The sequence below is a fragment of the Rhineura floridana genome, chromosome 5 (assembly GCF_030035675.1).
Source record: "Rhineura floridana isolate rRhiFlo1 chromosome 5, rRhiFlo1.hap2, whole genome shotgun sequence".
NCBI lineage: Eukaryota > Metazoa > Chordata > Lepidosauria > Squamata > Rhineuridae > Rhineura > Rhineura floridana.
In genome coordinates, this window is record NC_084484.1 from 162,565,404 (window position 1) to 162,582,117 (window position 16,714).

The window sequence follows — 16,714 nt, forward strand, 5'->3', positions numbered from 1 at the left end:
GAAAAACCACAGGGTGAAATTCTCCCTTCCCCCTGCACAACTTTTAAAGATACAGAAGACCTCTTGGTTGCCTGGCCCGGCCTCCAAGAGGTCTTCTGTATCTTTAAAAGTTGTGCAGGGGGAAGGGAGAATTCCACCTTTTGGTCTTTCCCATTACAGAGTTGCAAGAGCACCTGCACTTGGCTGACCTTCTCTTCTCCTAAAGATACAGGATCAGTCTCAGGCCATGAACCTGGCAACCCTAGTTAAGGATGGGGTTTGCTGCCTAGTTCTGACCTACTTGAATTCCGAGAGTCCAGCTTTTGTTGTCAATCTGCTCTTTTTTTGTACTTGTTTGCTTTCACAATTGCCAATCTGGTGATTTTTTAAAGCAAAAAAATCCCGTAATTTTTAACTAAAATGGTTATGAAAATGCTTATATTGTTCCATCTTTTTTTATTTACATATTAATTAGGCAGATAATTGCCTAAAATAGAAGGGAGGTTCATGGATGTAAATGGTGATCATTATCACCTAGACAGCAGTTAAGAATACATCAGCCTAGAGGAAAGCCAGACAATAACGTAAATTTGGAGTGGATTTTTTTTTTTAAATCTATGCCGATGACAGCTGTGATCCACCACAAGAAATCAATGCCGGTCTGAAAAGACAGCAGATTATCGGATTATGTCAAAATCTGGTACTAAATCCAATTTAGCACATACAGTATTCTCACCCATCCCTATTATTTGCATATGAAAGTATTTATACGCTGCCCTCTCACAAAACATGAGGACAGTGTACAGCAACATAAATACATTTAAAACAATACAAAACAAATGCATGTAGTTCCCAGGCACTGACTAGATGCTCACCTGCTTCGCTTCATCAAGAAGATGGCCTCATGCACCTTCAAATCATACCTGGGCCCAAACAGTCACCAGTGAAAAAAAGCTGGGGAGATGGACTTTGTGGAGAATGTTCAACTCAGCCTTAGCATCTCTCTCTCTCTTGCAGAAAAGATAAACCACTGAGTTCAGGAAGGTGAAGAAGATAATCTGCTTAGCAAGAAGCAATATGGAGATCCTGCATGCAGAAGAAATACTTTGCTGAATACAGAGTGCATGCTGCTGCGTGTTCCACCACACATGGTCAATAGTAGACATGTGGCTGCTCAGGCACTGCCAATAAAGAGGAAATGCATCACACAAAAAAGAGGTTACCAATTGGCATGTGCTAATTAAGAGGTATATATGCACATTCAGGCACGATGACTATAATTTCAATAAAAATGCAATACATCTTCCCACTAGCAGGGAAGACTGTGACCAGGTGTCCTATGTGCTGGCTCAGTCTGCTGCCTGGGTGCTCACTGTTAATGGGCAACTTCAAGACCCCTCCTGCTCTCTTTTCCTTATGGTGTTTTAGCTTTTAACTAAATTTGGACTGGGAAGGAATTGTTTTTAGGTCTAATTTCTCAAAGGAGTGGTTACAATTTAATTATAAGTTTGACTGCAGACAGTCCTTCAGTTATCACAGTTCAATGCTGGCTTAAGGTTACCAGCACTAAATCAATATACATACTCACACAGTCCAGAGCTTCTTAGAATGACAGAACCCCATGTGAAGACATTTGCACTCCTGGATGTGGGGCCTCTCAGATTCCGAAGATAAGACCCTGATTATTTCCCCTGCACTAAATTAAATATCCTTTCCAATTGCCTTTGTCAAACCCAGTGTGGCATGACCAATGAGTGAACGTCTAGCTATCTTACTGGTTCAGCACAAATAAATGTGTCACCTGGACTTCTCTCTGAGATTATCCCTGTGTTTTTGTGTGCATGTGCGCCCTGTTCTGGTGATCAGCATGAGACCCTACTTCTCTGTCCATATGGTTAGTATGTCCCATGTTTCTGGCCCATGTTTTTCCACTCACTATACCAGGATGTTGTCAGCTTAGTTTATTTTCGATACTTGGTCTTCTCTTACTTCTCCTTTTGAGCCTAGAAGCAGCACTTCAGCAAAATTCAGGCTTTTCATTTGCAAGAAAGCACTTAAGTCACTTGTTCAACCAGAATCTCTTGATCAAATGTTATCACCTATTATCCTGATATGAATAACAGGGATGAATTCTCCTACAAGCTGGATAGCCCTTCAAATAGAGAATGCCTTCAAACAGATTGAGGACTGTAAAATAGGACTCAGGGTCACCCTACCTAGCAGAAAGATGCAAGATATTGAGGAGTGAAGAGAGTTTATCATAAGGAAGTTTGCTCATCTCAGGGTGCCTCCAGGTTGCCACTATTTGGTGGGAGGGATTCAAGCGCATACCAAAAATTTAGGTTTGCACAACCAAAGTGGGTTAAAGCGTTCTGACACCCCAGCACAACAATGCTACTTTAAAAAAAAAAGAAACAGATTTTTTGCAGTTAGGAAAGTGACAACCACTGAAAAGTGTGGGATGAATGAATGATTAATGGGGAGACATATAAACACCCCACAAGCAAAGCAGGATGAATGATTGTTGTCGTATAACTATCCCATAAACAAATCAGAAAGAATACCCAATAAATCAGGCATTCAAGACAAAGCAGAGCTTCTTGAGGTGGAATCAGAATAAATGCTCAATAAAGACCAAGCATAGTCTAACATCCGCTTAAGCTTTCTGCAAGCAAATCAGAATGAATGCTCAATAAACTGGTTGTCTCTAGGAACCCTCAGTTTGCTCATTGTTTCACATTAGCCCTGCTTTCAGTAGCTTTTCCATTGCTACAGCTGTTTTATTCTCTTGCCCGCTGCATGATTACTTTTCTTTTCTTTTCATAAAAACACAGTACAATGACCAAGGAAGCAACACTTGTAAAAACACAGGGGGAAAATGTCAGGATAGAGACTTGGGATGAAGACAAGCTAGGAGCCAGGGGGATTCGTTTCCCTTGCACTGGCATTAAGATTTGCTAGCATTGCTCTATGTGAAGTAACTAAGAGAACAGAAATGTCATCTCTCAACAAGCCCAGGGCCACAGGGGAGATTTATTTGATGTTGCAATTTGGGTGTCTGAGCCTCAAAAGGCCTTGCCGGTACAAGTTCCCATTTGTTCAAGACAAAGCAGAGCTTGAAGGAGTGCCTGTGTAAACAGCAAAGGATTTGTGGGTCCCCCTGCCAGATGGCCTTTTAGGAATTTAAAGAATGATTTCTATTAAACTTGCTGACTCTATAAGAGTAACCTCAGACTAGCAAAAAATTATAATGTCATCCCACATATGTCTGGCGATGGGGTCCTACTGGGAGGAAGGGCGGGATATAAACCTCATACTTAAATAATAAATACATATGTGGGATCTTTTGCCCAAGCAGCAGATAGTGTAACGTGTGAGTATGAAGCTCTTTCCAGGTTAGGGAGTCGCTCTTGAGAACTCCTGTTCCCCCAGTCTCTCTTCATGGAACATAGGAAGCTGCCTTATACTGAGTCAGGCCATTGGTTCATCTATTCAGTATTGCCTACAAATCACTGTCTCTCCCACCCCTTGTGGGCGAAGTGTGACAGGAGCCCATGAGATGGCATCACTGCGACATCACAATATGTCCAGAGCACAGCCTTGTCCCGATTTCTTGCACTCCCTGAAGGAGCAGGTTCGTAGCTTAGGGGTTCTCCTAGAACCATCTCTGTCACTCGAGGCTCAGGTAGCCTCGGTGGCACGGAGTGCCTTCCACCAACTTCGGTTGGTGGCCCAACTACGTCCCTATCTGGACAGGGATAACCTGGCTTCAGTTGTCCATGCTCTGGTAACCTCCAAATTAGATTACTGCAATGCACTCTACGGGGGGCTGCCTTTGAAGATGGTTCGGAAACTGCAGTTTGTGCAATATGCAGCGGCCAGATTGGTAACAGGGACCAGACGGTCTGAACATATACAACTGATTCTGGCCCGCTTGCATTGGCTGCCTGTATGTTTCCGAGCTCGATTCAAGGTGCTGGTTTTGACCTATAAAGCCTTACCCAGCTTGGGACCACAATACCTGATGGAACACCTCTCCCGATACGAACCCACCTGTACACTACATTTAAGATCAAAGTGTCTCCTCCGGGTGCCTACTCCAAGGGAAGCTCGGAGGGTGGCAACAAGGGAGAGGGCCTTCTCAGTGGTGGCCCCCAATTTATGGAATGATCTTCCTGACGAGGTGCACCTGGCGCCAACACCGTCATGCTTTCGGCGCCAGGTCAAGACTTTCCTCTTCTCCCAGGCATTTTAGCATGTGTTTTAAATTGTTTTTCTATTGTTTTAAATTTTAAAATTGTGTTTTAATTTTTTTTTAAATATGTGTTTTAAATTGTATATTTGTTTTAATGTTTTTGATTGCTGTAAACCGCCCAGAGAGCTTCGGCTATGGGGCGGTATACAAGTGCAATAAATAAATAAATAAATGACATCACTGGGACATCAGGAGTCTTGCAGAGAGCTCTGCAAAGTGCTCCGCAAGATAGCTCTTCAACAGAGACTTCTCAGGACCCCACAGTCAGTTGATTCCTGGGTCTTGCAAAGGTCCTTTCACAGAGCTACCTTGCCCAGGGATTTGCACAGGGATTTGCAGCTGATTTATGGTGCCTGCAAACCTCCTTTCAGATGAGTCAAGTTTTTACCTGATCCCTCCCTCCAATGTCACATATGATATTAGGTGCAGGGCAGGGGACTTGGCCTGGCTGAAATGGCCTCGTCGGCCAAATGGGAAACTTGGCAGGGCTAATTAGGCCCACAGGCTGGAGGTTCCCCACCCCATTAGACACTGACTATCAGCGACTCTGCAGGAATTCAGACAGGAGCATTTTCCCAGCCCTGACTGGAGATGCCAGGGGCTGCACCAGGGACCTTTGCATGCAAGGCAGATATTCTACCACTGCGCAATGCCCTTTTCCCAATGTAATATAGTATTTGTAGTTCTTCATTCTGCTGAAATGTTATTGCCAAACATAATTTCAGGGCTGCCAATACTTAGCAGATTTTATTTTTAAATTTTTTAATGTCTTTCTTTTTAACAAATTAATGTATTAATCCTACTGATTAAAATCAATATTCCAGTATCTCACAACATATGAAATTACTGGGCTATGTAATGACGATATCATTTCTTGAGAACCCAATAACACAAAATGCAAATCGTTCATTTTTTGAAAAAATGACCTGTTTTGGCCTGATCTTGTGCAGGGTGAGGAGCACTGAGAAACAAGGGACCAAATCACACACGCGCAATGATGTATGATTTGCCTTTCCTGAACAATATCTGCCAGATAAGCATCTTCACTCTCTTCTGCATTTAATTGCATCCCACCCAGGCAAACCCTATGCATTTTTTTTTTTGCATTTGGTACTTAGCTTGCAGACTTTAAAAATGGTGTGAAAATCTGACAAGTTCCCTCCCCCAACCATACATTATGTGCAAAGTGAGGGACAGGAAAAGATCCCAACATCATTCCCCTTTCATCTCTATTCCATACGTTTCCTAGCACCTGTCTTTGCATTTCATTAGTGGTGCTGAATTTCAATAATAAAAAAGGTTTGGCCACAGCCCAGTGCTTTTGGGTAATAGGATTAGTTACGTAAATTCTTGTCCATAAGCTCTGCGAGTATTGCAGCTCAGCCATTCCATCTCTGACACTGATGGACATGTTCTCTGTATTTTAGCAAGACAACAGAGTGTTCTGGCAAGGGCTCTGCACTGGAGGTGGCTGAAGCCCAAATCAAATCAAGCCTATTCAGAGGGATCCAGGCCTTGGCACAGTTGGGCTGAGATAGCCCCAGATCGCTATGGGTTGGGCTGGGCGGCCCAGAGCAATCCGGATCTGTCAGGAAACAGGGTGTCAGGCAGGAAGGAGAGGCAGGCATGAGCATTGTAAATCACCTAGTCTCCAGATGAGATTAAGACAAAAGTATAGTTCTTTAATGTTCTGATTGGCTGGGGACTGAAATGTAAAACAAAGGTACCTTAAGGATATCATTAAGGGGCTATTTGTAGAGATGACAGATCAGGGAGGATCTCAGAAGAACAAAAGGTCACAGAATGGCACTGGAAATGAGCTGAAATCTAATGGAAGAACCAATGGAAGAACTTTGCTTGAAAAAAATTAACCGTTATGACACTGCTTTAGGGAGCAATCCAAACCCAAGATCTTCTGGGATGAGTGAGTTAGGATCTGGCTGATCTCCAGCTCCACCTGCTGAATTCCCACTCATCTGGGGCTGTGCCAGTTTAAGCCCAATTCTGGCTCAGCTGGAGATAACTCCAGCATAAGTCCCTCATCCCAGTTCAGCCAGTTTAGTTGAAGCCGGCTCAGCCGAGGCCAACATAAATCCCTAAAAAGGGACATAGTAGGTGCAGGACTGGGCAGGTGGGACTCACACTGGATCCTAACTCTGTTCAGCTCAGTCACGTGACCTGGCAGAACGTACACCAGCAAAAAGGGTAATGTAAGTCAAACTCTGTTTCAAAGGCTTGTTTTCCCTCTGTCAGGCTTGGACCGGCTCATCTGGCAGTAGCTTCACCTCTGAATGAAGTCTGGATCTGGTGTATTGGTTTCCCATAGTTAGGGCTGCTCCCTTAGTAAGGACTAGATGGATGAGATTTTCTGGTTTAATTGTCTGTACCCTATTTGCCACCCTGCGCTCCTTTGAGAGGAAGGGCGGGATATCAGTGATGATGATGATGACGACGACGACGATACCAGCTAGAGGTGTTCTCAAGGAGACCCGGGAGAGTTGATTTGTTCTTATTTCTCCTTTTGGAATGGTTTTGTGTTTATTCATGTAACAATTCATAAGCTGAAACCCTTTTCCTAAGAATAACCTTTCTTATCTTTTCAGTAAACTTTTTAAATCTTGGTTCATAATAGCTTGTGGTCTCTACTATTTTGTCCACCCCACACTTAAGAGCCGAAACCCACACTCCCTAGAGGTGTTCTCAAGGAGACCCAGGGGAGTTTAGGCTGTTTGGTGGAGGCAATCTGGGAGAGATAAAGTCTTCCACCTGGTAGCAGCGAAAAGTTCATAGGAAGGGAGGGCAAACAGAGGGACACGCTGGTTGGCCTGATCCCCCTTCCTCACATGGGTCAGGGTGCAGCGAACCTGTGATAGAGCCTCACACACAAATGGATGTATGCGTGAAGGGCTCCTGCCATGCAGACAGCAACCCTGATTGGACAGGATTCTTTACTATATATATTTGCCTTTCTGCTTCTCTCTCTCTTTAGAACACTGGAAGCTGGTACAGAAGAACTGTGACGACCAAGTAAGATCAGGTTTCACTGTTTTATTCACAGGCATCAAACTGAATTCTGTATCTCTGCTGACAATATAAAAAACCTCTCTGTGAAACCTTTTGCCTTTCCCTCTTAAGCCTCCTGGAGTACAATCATTTCTGGGGGGAAATGAAAAAGGCAAGGAGGTGATGCGCTGAGCTGCTAGCTAGGTTTTCAAAGTCAAAACAGCATGAGATCAATATAATCCAGGAGATATAAAATAAGAAACAAGGCTCAATCAGCTTGAACTCTTGAGTAGGAAATGTTTGATGTGAGCCAAGGCTTGCTCTTATTAGGTTCTAAAGCAGTTTCAGGAAAACCCACTGCAGATAATGTCATTAGCTTCTGCCTGGGGTGGATATTGCTGGCTATTCTCCAGGTGCTATACTATGGCACCTGTACAGTACTATCCATTCCCCCACCCTGCCCCGTGATGACACCCTCCAGAAACCACATAGGGCTCCCTTCCACTGTGGTACCTAAGCAGCTGAGTGGTATGCTTTATCCACCCCCAGTACAGACAGCCATTGCCACAGAGGTTTTGCATGCACAACATTCTATTAGCCAGGACTGGAACGTTGCTGGAAGGACTGGTCTGGGGGACAAGTGATAGGTTGGCATTGGGGTGCCATATCAGATTTGAAGAATAGTACTGTTAGTCTCCACAAACAAATATGTTTTCGGTGTGCTGCACATGTTAGTGCTCTAGCTTGGTCCTCCAAATATGGGCTTAAGACCAAAGCTCCATACGAGCTCCAGTATGCAAATAGAGCTCCTGCATGTGCAGCATTATTCACTTCAGGACTGGTGACAACTCCAGCTGGGCAGAGGGGTATAAGCTCTCCTATATGCTCAGTTCAATAAAATGCAAGTGGGATCTCTGTATTCACATTGTATATTACACTTTTGCATGTGGAAGGTGATCCTGGATCTACCTGGTGGGATATACAAAGCTATTAGTAACGTGACCTCTTACAAAGATTATGTCATCATCATCATCATCACTCATTAAAATATAATCCATTGCAACTCTGCCACTCCACACCTGTGACTGATTTGAACTAATAAAAAAAATGTTGAGAGATCACAGCAAGAATGGATGGGGAATCTGTTGTACTCTAACTGGACCCAGAAAATCTTAATAATTATAGGCCGGTAGCGAATGTCCCATTCCTGGGCAAGGTTCTAGAAAGAGTGGTTGCGGACCAGCTCCAGACATTCTTGGATGAGACCGATTATCTGGATCCATTTCAATTGGGTTTCAGGCTCGGTTTTGGCACGGAGACGGCCTTGGTCGCCCTGTATGATGACTTATGCCAGGAGAAAGACAGGGGGAGTGTAACTCTGTTGATTTTCCTTGATCTCTCAGCGGCTTTTGATACCATCGACCATGGTATTCTTCTGGGAAGACTTGCAGATTTGGGAGTTGGAGGTACTGCTTGGCGGTGGTTCTGCTCCTATTTGGCGGGTCATCTCCAGAAGGTAGTGCTTGGGGAGCACTGCTCGGCACCCTGGGCTCTCCAATATGGAGTTCCGCAGGGGTCAGTTCTGTCCCCCATGCTCTTTAACATCTATATGAAGCCGCTGGGTGCTGTCATCAGGAGTTTTGGAGTGCATTGTCACCAGTATGCTGATGACATGCAGCTCTACTTCTCCTTTTCATCTTCATCAGGTGAGGCTGTCAAGGTGCCTGGCTGTGATAATGGACTGGATGAGAGCGAATAAATTGAAGCTCAATCCAGACAAGACTGAGATGCTGTTAGTAGGTGGTTCCCCTGACCGGATGGTGGATGTACAACCTGTCCTGGATGGGGTTGCACTCCCCCTGAAGGAGCAGGTTCATAGTCTGGGAGTTCTTTTAGATCCATCCCTGTCACTGGAGGCTCAAGTAGCCTCGGTGGCACGGAGTGCGTTCTACCAGCTTCGGTTGGTGGCCCAGCTACGCCACTATATGGACAGGGAAAACCTTGCTTCAGTTGTCCACGCTCTGGTAACCTCTAAATTAGACTACTGCAATGCACTCTATGTGGGGCTGCCCTTGAAGATGGTTCGGAAACTACAGCTCATGCAAAATGCGGCGGCCAGACTGATAACTGGGACCAGGCGGTCCGAACATATAACACCAATTCTGGCCCGCCTGCACTGGTTGCCTATATGTTTCCGGGCTCGATTCAAGGTGCTGGTTTTAACCTATAAAGCCTTGTACGGCATGGGACCACAATACCTGATGGAACGTTTCTCCCGATATGAACCTACCCACACACTGCGCTCAACATTGAAGGCCCTCCTCCGGGTGCCTACTCAGAAAGAAGCCCGGAAGGTGACAACAAGAAAAAGGGCCTTCTCAGTGGTGGCCCCCAAACTATGGAATATTCTTCCTGATGAGATACGTCTGGCACCAACATTATTATCTTTTCGGCGTCAGATAAAAACCTTCCTCTTCTCCCAGGCATTTTCAGCATTTTAGTAGTATTTAATATGCATTTTAGTGTGTGTTTAATTATGTTTTAATTCTTGATATTTTTAACTTATTTTTAAACTGCTCAATGAGGTTTTAATTGTATGTCAGATGTTTTTTACTTGTTGTAAACCGCCCAGAGAGCTTCGGCTATGGGGCGGTATATAAATTGAATAAATAAATAAATAAATAAAAACTCCCATCATTCCTGACCTTTAGCCATGCTAGTTGGTGCTGATGGGAGTTGGAGTCCAACAACAACTGGAGGGTCTCAGGTTCCCCACCCTTGCCATAAAGCAGGTCATATTTACTTTGGTGCTTAGATTTTATTTATTTAATTTATAATTAATTTTTATATTCCACTTTTCATTGAAGGAGGTGAAGGTGATGCACATGGTTCTCCTCCTCTCCACTTTATCCTCACAACAATTCTATGAGGCAGGTTAGGCTGAGAGATGGTGACAAGCCCAAAATCACCCAGTGAGTTTCATGGATGAGCAGGGATTTTTCTAAAGATGTTTGTGGGGAGACTGCTGTCAAGTATGAATCAGCTAATTAGATAGATAGATAGATAGATAGATAGATAGATAGATAGATAGATAGATAGATAGATTAGATAGATAGATAGATAGATAGATAGATAGATAGATAGATAGATAGATAGACAGACGGACGGACGGACGGACGGACGGACGGACGGACGGACGGACGGACGGACGGACAGACAGACAGACAGATAGATAGATAGATAGATACCTTTCTCCTTCATCTCAAGTGCCCACAGGGACTTCATTATTTGTTTATTTAACAACATTTATGTAATGCTTGATTGTAATAAAACAGTTAAAAACAATTATTTAAAACATTCAGAAACTGATTGGGTAGTAGTAGTGGGAGACTCTCTCTTGTGTGGGATTGAAACTGTTACTGGCCAGACCCTTGTCTCATGGATGCACAAAGATGAGGGTTCTATACATTCTTTCTAGATTTATGTCTAGTCAGAGCCTTATATGTCAAACTTCGACCGCAGCTAAGTGAGTCCTGTTATCAACAGCAGACGACTGGCTAGGTAAACCTAGAAAAAGAAATCCTACCCAAGACACTCTTGGGGTTGAGGATGTATCAGGAAATATAATAATAGAGTTCCACAGTAGAAAATACAAATATATATTTCTTTATTTATATATTACAGTTTAGAACTACAAGTAACTGGCTGCAACCAGTGCAAAAATTGTGTATTCATAGTTGCTGAGGAACTCTGGCCTTTGTCAGTAACTTAATAGTTAATTAGTTAAACAGCCATTTTTGCTGGCTATAGCCAGGGCATAATACTTAAACTCTATCTTACTTTGCATGGGTTAGATAGGCACATAGCATGCGTTAGATAGGAACATAGGTAGCATTATTAAGTTCACTAATTAGTGCTTATAACTGTGAGGCTTATATTTATGCAGCAGTTATACTCCTTAAGGTGGCTGGCAAATAACATTTTTTCTAGTAACAGCTTTATGCAAACAACTTTTTTCTTCAAGGATTTATCTAATAACAAGCACAGTTATTCATTTCTTATTCTTATTATTTGGTTGCTGTAAACCGCCCAGAGAGCTTCGGCTATGGGGCGGTATACAAGTGCAATAAATAAATAAACTCTCACTATGCCCCTATGTGTCTCTTTAAAGGGTTAACTGCTTACACTGCAAAGCTTCTCAAAGCTTTGACAGTGTCACAGTCTGGAACTAGTTAAAAAGTTGACAGGTCTTGTGATGCTTTAGAAAGCTGTCAATAGCACAGTTTGTCTCCTTAAAACCTCACAGGTTTGCATCTCGATCTACTTCTTGTTTTTGAAAGGAGGGGGAAGTGCCCAAACTCTTGGCAGACTTCCTAGCCAGCTATCTTCCTAGCCAGGTGGGAGTGCCAGTCTTCAGAAACGGAGGAGGAAGTGAAAAGTGAAAGAAACATTAACCCTTGCAACAGCTAAGCCTGGAAGCAGCTAGGCTGTATTTCTAACTGGGTTTTTTCCCACTGCAAATGAAACTTTTACACATTTTGTTTACTCCTGGAGACTTCGAAGGACCAAATATAAAGAGAATCATAGGAAGCCCACAACAAAACCCAAGTATGCCAAGAAGACCCATAGACTCGCCACTTATACTGTCTCCCTGGAGGACGGAATAGAGATGTGACGGAAGGGTTGCCATCACTCTTAAAGGCCACTGGCATGTATCCCTTTCTTCTCATCTATGTGGGAACGAATGATACTGCCAAGCAGAGCTGCAAAGAAATCATGTCAGACTTCGAAGCTCTGGGAAGGAAACCCAAGGACTTTGGAGTAGAAAGGGAAAGAAAAATACTCAGGGTGAATGACTGGGTATGAAGGTGTTGCTGACATGAGAGATTTGGATTCTGGGACTATGGGCTACACTTCCTGGAAGATGGACTGCTGGCAAGTGGTGGGTTGCACCACACAAGGACTGCGAAGAATGTGTTTGGCCACAGCTTGGAGAACCTCATCAGGAGAGCTTTAAACTGAATCCTAAGGGGGAGGGAGATGTAAACTTGGTGGTAACAACTAACAAAGGCTTGTGCACAGTAAAAGGAACTGAGGGAACGACTCTAATGGGCCCCAGTAATACTCTTCATAAAAATGTAGGAAGGAAGCCAGTTCGTAAATCACATGCTCTTCGATGTCTATATACTAATGCCCACAGTATGAGAAACAAACAGGATGAACTTGAACTCTTAATACAAGAGAGTAAATAAGACTTGATTGGTATAACTGAAACTTGGTGGGATGACTCCCATCACTGGAATACAGCAACTGAAGGATATAACTTGTTCAAAAAGAATAGAAGGAATAGAAAGGGGGAAGAAGTTGCACTATATGTTAAAAATATATATCCCTGCACAGAAATACAGGAGAATGAGCTTAGTTAGCTCCACTGAGAGTATCTAGATTAAAATTAATGGGGCAAGGAATAAAAGGAACATGGTGGTTGGAGTCTACTGCTGATCACCCAATCAAGGAGAAGATGAGGATGAAACTTTTGAAAAGCACATTGCCAATAGTAGCCGTACACGTACTCTGGATTTCAGGAAAGCTGATTTTAATAAACTCAGAACAGTGATAACTAATTCCATGGCAAGCAACCCTAATGAGAAAAGGAGTCCAAGATGGTGTTTCTAAAAAAGAAAATTCTAAAGGCACAGTGACAATACATGGAATAATGGGCTCAACTTACAGGAAGCCAGATTTCGGCTGAACATAGGAAAAACCTCCTGACTGTTAAGAGCAGTACGACAATGGAACAAATTACCTAGGAAGGTGGTGGGCTCTCCAACACTGGAGGCATTCAAGAGGCATCTGGAGAGCCACCTTTCAGGCATGCTTTAACATGGATTCCTAAATGGTGTAGGCTGCTGAGGAGTCTATCTGTTTAGTTTTCCAGAAAGACAGAAATGAAAGACAAGTAAAGGGTTAAGGTGTGCAGCAGCTCAAGGACAGCTCACAGCAGAGGCTGCAGCTGGCACAGAGCAAACCCAATCTATAAAGCCTTGAAAAAGAAACGACAAGGTGTGGGGGTGTTAGGAGAGTAAAGGAAAGTATTTGTATCTGTATTGTAACCGTTCCTGTACGACATCCTGTCAGTAAAAGACTCTTAACAATTAACGGCCTGTGTGTGGGTATCCTTTCAACTGCTCTATCCTGCTGGGCACACGCAATCGATACACCGCTGCCAACAAGGGTTATGGGCCCAGCTAGCCCAGCTAGCCCAGTTAGCCCAGCTAGTCCAGCAGGCACAGGAAGCCCAGAGGCTTAGAAAGCGCAGCTGGTCCACAGTGCCACGGAAGAAAGACGGAATAGTGTCCAGAAGTGTTCAGGAGACGTGGCTGCAGGCATGGTAGTCTCACTTTCAGCCGGGATGCCTTTGGAAAGGCTCACCGAACGAAACTATTCCTGTTGGCGATTAAGGATACAGGCGTTCCTTACTAAGGAAGATTTATGGCAGGTGATTGTGACCAACCCACTGGCGGAACCGCAACCGGCTCCATGGATTTGAATCGATGAAAGAGCAAGGGCGTTTATCATCTTGGCAGTAGATGATTCCCAGTTGCTGCATATACAAGATAAGCCGACAGCGAGGCTTATATGGACTACATTAAACAAGGTGCACGTAAGAAAAACAGCCAGCAGTATAATCCATTTAGCACGAAGACTCTATCAGATGAAGATGCCTGATGACGGGACAATGTCTGCCCATTTATTGGAGATAAAGAAACTGTTTGCGGAGCTGAAAGAAAGGAATGTGGTGCACACACAGTTGCAACAAGTGTACATCATTCTCTCTTCACTGAATTCGTCCTGGGATCCAATCGTAAGCTCGTTGGAAGCTATGCCAGACGAGGGTCTGACAGTCGAGTATGTATTGGGCAAACTGCTACAGGAGTGGGAGAGACGAAAGGAAGCCGAAGGAAGGGAGCGAAATGAGAAAAGAGAAAGCAGGAAGCTAAACTTTAAGGACACAGAAGCACAATCTTTCGGACTTAAGGCCTGCTACGTCTGTGGTTCTAATACTCATCTACAAAGAGACTGTGAAGCGAAGCGGAAAGGACAAGGAAGGAAGCCTTCGAAAGTACACATAGTCAGAGTATCAGGTTCAAGAAAAGAGGACAGAGATTGCACTGTATGGGTTGTAGACTCAGGCGCTACCCACAGTATGATAAAGGACAAAACATTATTCAAAACTACACTTCCCACGAAAGAGGATGTTGTGCTTGCGGATGGCATGCACAGACAGGTATTGGGGAGGGGAACTGTAAAGTTAAGCGTACTTAACACTGTAATGACTGACGTATTATATGTACCAGGCTTAGAAAGTAATATCATGTCTGTTACGAAACTGAACGCAATGGGATATATCGTCACGTTTAGACAAGGGACATGTGAGATAAAGAAAGGGGACAAACTCTGTTTGAGAGGGTATCTCAAGAACGCACTATACCATATCAAACTGGGTGTTTTGAGGTTTGTTCAAGGGGTGGAAGACAAGGTGACAACACAAAGGGAAGTTAGCAAAAGCCCAGAATGCGTACCAATGACGTGCCCAGTGATAGATCGTCTCTGGCATTCACTACCGCTTTAACATCAATTGATGCGATACAGGAGGACCCCTCCAGCATCAATGACATCAGGCGGTTGTTTGAGGCTGAGCAGGCCAAATGGCAGGCAGCCATGCATGAGGAGCTAAATGCCATGGACAAAAACGGTACATGGACCTTGGGAAATCTTCCCACAGGAAAGAAGGCAATTGGCTGCAAGTGGGTATTTAAGAGAAAAAGGACTAGCACAGGGGATGTGCAAAGATATACAGCGCGCTTAGTAGCCAAAGGGTTTACACAGCAGTATGGTACTGACTATGACGATGTCTTTGCCCCAGTTAGACGAAGTTTTGAAGTCTATGGGGTTTAGAAGATGCATTGCAGATGCATGTGTGTATGTAAAGAACAGTGGGACCAAAACCACGTATTGTTCTGTGTATGTGGATGATATCTTGCATGTTTTCCACGACGAGAAGGATGAGATAAGCTTCCATAACAGCCTCAAACAACACGTGGATACGAAGTGTTTGGGGGCCAGTAACTCATTACCTAGGAACTGACACGATATGTAGCGAAGACGGTAGCTTTATGCTACGACAGGAAGAGAAAATAAAGCAGATGCTAGATATATGTGGCATGTCTGAATGTAAACCAGTGAGTACACCCATGACTGTCTCGTTCCTACAGGAAACAAACGAGATACCATGTACGAACCCGGATCTATACAGACACATTATGGGCAAGTTACAATATTTGGTGAAGGTAACATGCCCTGACATTTGCAATGCAGTCAGCATCTTAAGCAGGAAGGTAGAAACACCAACAGAACATGATTGGCAAGGCGTTAAGAGAGTGCTCAGATACTTTAAGGGCACGAGCAAGAAGGGGCTGGTTATGTCTGGACAAGGAAAGGGTGGCATGGAATGTTACGTGGATGCAGACCATGCGGGTGAACTAACGAGCCGTAAGTCCACCACTGGCATTGTGATACTACTACATGGGTCTGTAATCGACTGGTGTAGCAGAAGGCAAGTGGTAGTTGCTATATCCAGCTCAGAAGCTGAATATGTTAGTTTGTCTACCGCATGCAACGAACTGCAATGGTTCGAACACCTAACACAGGAACTGTGTATAGAAGTCAAGAAGCCAATACTGGTTTATGAAGACAATCAGACATGCATTAGATTGGCAACGTCAGAAGCGAACACCAAGCGCACAAAACACATCAGTGTGAGATACCACCACATAAGAGAATGCATACAGCAAGGGTTTATCACATTAAGTTACTGTAACACGAATGATATGTTGGCAGATGTCATGACCAAACCAATATGTGGGGAGAAATACAACCGAATGGTTATTAAGCTTGGTATGTACTGACTGTAATTGTGAAAAAAACAATAACTACTATATGAACTGTGTCTTTATGGAAAAGGTGGGAGCTGTAGGCTGCTGAGGAGTCTATCTGTCTAGTTTTCCAGAAAGACAGAAATGAAAGACAAGTATTTAAGGTTAAGGTGTGCAGCAGCTCAAGGACAGCAGAGGCTGCAGCTGGCACAGAGCAAACCCAGTCTATAAAGCCTTGAAAAAGAAACTACAAGGTGTGGGGGTGTTAGGAGAGTAAAGGAAAGTATTTGTATCTGTATTGTAACCGTTCCTGTACGAAATCCTGTCAGTAAAAGACTCTTAACAATTAACGGCCTGTGTGTGGGTATCCTTTCAACTGCTCTATCCTGCTGGGCACACGCAATCGATACACCGCTGCCAACAAATGGAGCAGGGGGTTGGACTCGATGGTCTTATAGGCCCTTCCAACTCTATGATTCTATGATTCTAAACCATTCCATGAAGAAAAAAAGGAGGAAGACAGTAGAAGAAGCCAATGTGG